This window comes from Procambarus clarkii, chromosome 75 (assembly GCF_040958095.1).
Source record: "Procambarus clarkii isolate CNS0578487 chromosome 75, FALCON_Pclarkii_2.0, whole genome shotgun sequence".
NCBI classification, from domain to species: Eukaryota; Metazoa; Arthropoda; class Malacostraca; order Decapoda; family Cambaridae; genus Procambarus; species Procambarus clarkii.
The window spans coordinates 25833182-25840035 of record NC_091224.1 but is presented as its reverse complement, the minus strand read 5'-3'; positions in this window follow the sequence as shown (position 1 = coordinate 25840035).

Genomic DNA, 6854 nt, shown 5'->3' with positions numbered 1-6854 from the left:
AAACTCAACTAATGAGGTGGTAGAGGTACTTGGAATTAAGGTAGAGAAACTAAACCTAATTATTATTCTAATATATAAACCGCCAGATACTGTACAACGGTTGAGGAATTCACAGAGCAGATGCACAAAATAGAGACCATACTTGATAACCTAGCAAACCCAGCTCCAGATATTATCTTCCATGGAGATTTCAATTTACCGAGTCTAAGATGGAGAATGGCAAACACAAATATCATAGCAGGGAATGACCCGGGAAATAACCAACCACAGGTCAGAGAACTTTTGAGATTCTGTGACAAATTCTCGCTCAATCAACAGATTACAGAACCAACTAGGAACGAATACACACTAGACTTCTTATTCACAAACAATGATGAACTAATCAGACATAACAATCTCAGATACTTCATACTCAGACCATAAGCTCATTGAAGTGCGAACTAGCATAAATGACGGTAGTAGGTCTAAGAGACCCAACAAGCGAGAAGGAATATTCAATCAATTCAATTTCAACAATAAGAGGATTGACTGGGAAAAAATAAATGTAGACCTTGCAACCATTCAATGGGAGACGGTCTTAAATGACAAAACTCCCATACAGGGAATAGCTCAACTGACAGCTGAAGCTTACAAGGTCTGCTTGAAGCACGTGCCTGTGAGGAGGGGCAGAAAGAGGACAGAGGACTCTAAAAAGAGAACGCAGATGACTGTACAGGAGAAGGAAAAAAATAACGGAAATGCATCGGCAGACACAACTATCACAAGCAAGGAAAATAAGCCTAAGCAGGGAGATCGAAGAAATAGAACAAACGTTGAAGCGATCATATGAGTCTGAGGAAATGAAATTGGAACAGAAAGCTATACAAGAGACAAGGAAAAATCCGAAATATTTTTTCACATGCGCAAAATCAAAATCCAAAACCTCGACCAGTATTGGACCGTTAATTTCAAATGAAGGTACGTACTGTCGGTGTGTGTCTCTCTCTAGCCAGTCACCACCAAGTATTAGTAGTGATAAACATTACTTACTGTAGCCCCCACGGGTCTGCACTCGATCCTCACGGTGCCACTGTTCACCAGGCGAGTCTCTCAGTCTGTCTCCGGCTAGCCTCGTAGCCTAAAGACGAGTGAGAACACGATCGCTTCACTTGATCATGTGCCCGCCCTGACAGAGGGCTCTACCGCTCATTATAGGTCGCCAACTGGTGTTTACCGTGTCCAGTAACACCTCAGTGGAATAGTAGTAATATAGTAGTGGCCCCAGGGAATACTAATCAATTTGGTAACTGGTAAGTATATGTTTAAATCACTCACTCTTAGATAGTCTCAATAGCAACAAGGTAATGGAGGGTTGACACAAACACGGCTGTGGTTTTGTAGTTTACTTAAAAGATCAAAGAATCATAACTGCATCAACAACATGGCAAAGGAATAAATGAGCAGCCTTCTCTCCGTCTCTTCACAATTCTGGAACACTCCGGGAATGGCAACACTCCCAGTTGACATGTGTTCCCACACTCCACATGCTGTTATCAAACGTTTGGCAACTCGCGAGATGCCACGCCCACTCACACTCCTCACTGTTCCTCACACTGTTCACTTCCTCACTATACTCACACTATTGGCGTGAGGTGCCTATTATTCCCTCGTATTCACAGTATATCACAACACTGGCATAATCACAGTTAACCACTAGACATATGAATATATTATTTAATAACTCCAGTATATATAGTTCACTTTATCAATATTTATAATAACGAGGTAACTCTAGGCACACAGCCTTACACTATACACTATTAAATTGTATATTTATATATATAACCTCTGGCACGAACTTATAATATACTGGAAATGACATGTAAATATAAATGTCCTCATTACAGTAATCTCTTCATCAAACCACAGGTGCAATCACACACACACACACACACACACACACACACACACACACACACACACACACACACACACACACACACAGGTGGGGCCTCGTAGCCTGGTGGATAGCGCGCAGGACTTGTAATTCTGTGGCGCGGGTTCGATTCCCGCACGAGGCAGAAACAAATGGGCAAAGTTTCTTTCACCCTAAGTGCCCCTGTTACCTAGCAGTAAATAGGTACCTGGGAGTTAGTCAGCTGTCACGGGCTGCTTCCTGGGGTGTGTGTGTGTGTGTGGTGTAGGAAAAAAAAAAATAGTAGTTAGTAAACAGTTGATTGACAGTTGAGAGGCGGGCCGAAAGAGCAAAGCTCAACCCCCGCAAAAACACAACTAGTAAACACAACTAGTAAACACACACACACACACACACACACACACACACATATATATATATCTATCTATCTATCTATCTATCTATCGTGAGAGCTCTATAGCATCTCCCTTCACAACTGTGTCTTACTAGAAACATAGACATTGGTGAGCCCTGCTCACGACATAGAAGATACTCTGGCTAATCGCTAACTAAAGGGGAATGGGAGGGAAAACTGAATTACCTACTTCCACCATAAATGATGTGGACTCGTCCTCTGTTGAGGGTTGAATTGAAGCTCCTGGTCCTGGCTCACGACTTGCTGTAGGGAACACCCCCACACACACTGATGCTCTACCCAGGACCTCAACCAACACCCAAAAGCGCGTCTTCTCCGTACTGCTTCTCTCTGCAGGCTCCGTGCTCCTCCACAACCTCTTAAAGGGTTGGAGTCGGTCTCGTGGCTGTCGCCTCCTCCTCACAACTACGTCTGCAGTCCTTACTCCCGGCTGCAGTCATTCGTATTCCCAGCTAGTTTGTTCTTCTTCCTCACGGTGAACTGGCCGAGCCGCTACGTCATCACCCGACTGGTGAAACTGTACAGTCGTCCCTGACGTCACTGCCCAGGCTTCACTCTTGCTAAGCACCTGTCACTGGAGCACTTGTTGCTCGTTTCCCGTCAATTCTTTCTTCTGTCCGCCTCACGGAGTTCAGGAAGACCTCACAGAATGCTCGCAGACCACTGGTGATGCGTATATTCACCGGAGAGGGGCGAATACTGTCAGACTGACAGGACCCCCTATCGCACGTCCGCCCTTGACGACGTGTCGTATCTAACTCCTGGCGCCACGGGGGCGCCCGGCCTGGACCTACCTCCACTCGTGACGTTACACTTGCCAGGGGCATTTCTCATTGGCTCCCTGTACCACGTCACCGTTCTTGGCCAATCTGGTGCCACTGACGTCATAACATTTTGGCATGAAAACGTAGGAGTCGGCGCCATCTTGGTGTCCAAAAGGGCCTAAGCCACTGGCCAAAACACTCTTCTTTAGTTAATTTCTCTCCTATGCGAGAACACCTCATGCTCCCACATATGTCAAATTGTTCTCTGGAAGGCAGAGAACGTTCGGGTAAAGTAGATATGACTTACAGTTGGCATGGGAGAAATATAAGGGGGGAAACACCGTCACAGTACACAGAGGACAACAAAGAGATTAGTGAAATTCTAAGCCAGTATGAGGCTATGTTTAGCACACCAATAAACAATATGAAAGTTGATGACCCAGACAGCTTCTTTATGAATGACATTCAAGCTGCAGATAATATAACGGATATTATCACAAACTCGGAAGACTTTGAAAGAGAAATTGACAATATGCCTATGCACTCAGCTCCTGGGCCTGATTCATGGAATTCAATATTCATAATGAAATGTAAAGTACCAGTAGCGAGAGCACTCGGCGTAATATGGAGAAAGAGCCTAGATATAGGGGAGATACCAGCAGCACTTAAATCTGCAGATATAGCTCCGTTGCACAAGGGGGGGGGGAGTAAAGCCTTGGCAAAAAATTATAGGCCAGTTGCACTAACATCACACATAATAAAAGTGCTTGAAAGAGTGATTAGGAATCAAATTTCTAGTTTTATGGAAAACAATGAATTGCACAATCCAGGACAACATTGATTTAGAGCGGGAAGATCCTGTCTGTCACAGTTACTCAACCACTATGACAAAATCACAGAAGCCCTAGAAGAAAAGTAAAATGCAGATGTTGTATACACAGACTTTGCAAAGGCGTTCGACAAATGTGACCATGGGGTGATAGCTCACAAAATGAGGTCAATGGGAATAACTGGAAAAGTAGGATGCTGGATACTCAATTTCCTGTCGAACAGAACACAAAGAGTAACAGTCAATCAGATAAAATCGAGTCCAAGCGATGTTAAAAGCTCTGTACCTCAAGGTACAGTTCTTGCACCGCTACTGTTCCTTATTCTCATATCTGATATAGACAAAAATACACATCACAGCTTCGTGTCGTCCTTTGCAGATGACACAAAAATCAGCATGAAAATTACCTCTGCTGAAGACATTGAAAAACTACAAGCAGATATCAACAAAGTTTTCGATTGGGCAACAGAAAATAACATGATGTTTAACAGTGATAAATTTCAGGTACTCAGGTACGGCAAAAATGAGGATCTGAAACATAATACAGGTTACAAAACACAATCGAATCTTCCCATAGTAGAAAAACAGCCTGTCAAGGATTTGGGAGTAATGATGTCCGACGATCTAACGTTTAGGGAGCATAACCAAGCAAATATCGCGTTAGCCAGAAAAATGATCGGATGGATTACAAGAACTTTCAAATCCAGGGATCCCATCACAATGGTTGTACTCTTCAAGTCACTTGTGTTGTCCCGTCTCGAGTACTGCTCAGTACTCGCTTCCCCCTTCAGAGCAGAAGAGATTGCTGAAATAGAGGAAATACAGAGAACATATACGGCACGCATAGACGAGATAAAACACCTAAATTATTGGGATCGTCTCAAAGCTCTCCAAATGTACTCTCTAGAAAGGAGACGAGAGAGATACCAAATAATATACACATGGAAAATACTGGAGGGCCAGGTCCCAAATCTACACAGTAAAATAACAACGTACTGGAGTGAACGATATGGAAGAAAATGCAAGATTGAACCAGTGAAGAGCAGAGGTGCCATAGGCACAATCAGAGAGCACTGTATAAACATCAGAGCTCCGCGGTTGTTCAACGTCCTCTCAGCGACTATAAGAAATATTGCCAGAACAACCATGGACATCTTCAAGAGAAAACTGGACTGTTTTCTAAGAGAAGTTCCGGATCAGCCGGGCTGTGGTGGGTATATGGCCCTGTGGGCCGCTCCAAGCAACAGCCTGGTGGACCAAACTCTCACTAGTTGAGCCTGGCCTCGGGCTGGGCTTGGGGAGTAGAAGAACTACCAGAACCCCATCAAGCAGGTATCAAGCAGGTATCACCACTCCCTCGCTCACCAACACCTCACTCACCAATATCCTCCTCCGACCATACTGTTTTTGCTTTTATTCACTATATATAGACATTATATATACGTATCTACATGTTTTGTTCACCATAACTGTACAACTAAGCAGGTATGGTGAGTTCAGACCAACACAGGTTCCCACACACAGATGATATTCTCTCCCTCCCTCACTGGTTCAAGGCTGGATGCACTAATATTCCTTCTCCAGCTATACTGTATGAGGTGTTATTACTCTATATACACACGTTATATACAGTATACAGTATACGTATCTACATGTTTTGATACCTGCTTGATGGGGTTCTGAGAGTTCTTCTACTCCCCAAGCCCGGCCCAAGGCCAGGCTCGACTAGTGAGAGTTTGGTCCACCAGGCTGTTGCTTGGAGCAGCCCGCAGGGCCACATACCCACCACAGCCCGGCTGATCCGGAACTTCTCTTAGAAAACAGTCCAGTTTTCTCTTGAAGATGTGAATAACAAGTCTAGTGTGTTTTCGTTCCTAGTTGGTTCTCTAATCTGTTGATTGAGCGAGAATTTGTCACAGAATCTCAAAAGTTCTCTGACCTGTGGTTGGTGATTTCCCGGGTCATTCCCTGCTATGATATTTGTGTTTGCCATTCTCCATCTTAGACTCGGTAAATTGAAATCTCCAAGGAAGATAATATTTGGAGCTGGGTTTGCTAGGTTATCAAGTATGTTCTCTATTTTATGCATCTGCTCTGTGAATTCCTCAACTGTTGTATCTGGCGGTTTATATATTAGAATAATAATTAGGTTTAGTTTCTCTACCTTAATTCCAAGTACCTCTACCACCTCATTAGTTGAGTTTAGTAGTTCTATGCATACCAGGTCCTCTTTAATATACAGACCTACTCCTCCATTTGACCTAGTTTTTCTATCACATCTATATACATTATAATTAGGAATCCAGATTTCACCATCCATGTAATCTTTTGTATGAGTTTCCGTTAATGCCCCAAATATTGAGTTTGACTCTAATACGAGGCCATTTATGAACTTAACTTTATTCCTTGACTTTGGCTTTAAACCTTGAATGTTTGCAAATATGAATGATTGTCCATATTGTGTGTCACTTCTGGAAGGTTTAGGTAGTTCTCCCTCCTCTCTACCCTGACCCAGGGTGTGTTGTTGTGGCAATGGTTTGTTCAGTTTTGGAAGTGATACTGGGGAGTGTGGTAGTCTCTGTAGTTGGGGGTGTAGTATGTGTGGGCTTGATGACGAACTGTAGTCCAGTCTTGGGCATTTCCCCCTCTCCATCCGTACTCCTGCCACATTTCTGTCTGTCTGTTTCTCCCCCTGTTTCTGCCTGCCTCTAAAAAAATTTCATGGCTATTATATTGGACTTCCTCTCTTATATAGCGCTGTGTACCTCTAACGTGGAAATCGGGGCAATGAAGATCGTAGCATTTCCTCTCATTAACTGAGAGTTTGCATAGCTTAGGGTGAAAATATCTACACTCTGTATCAAAACGACATTTGCCTTTCCCTAACCAGTTTCGGCATTTCCGTGGGTGCATGAATGAGCATTCCGTGCC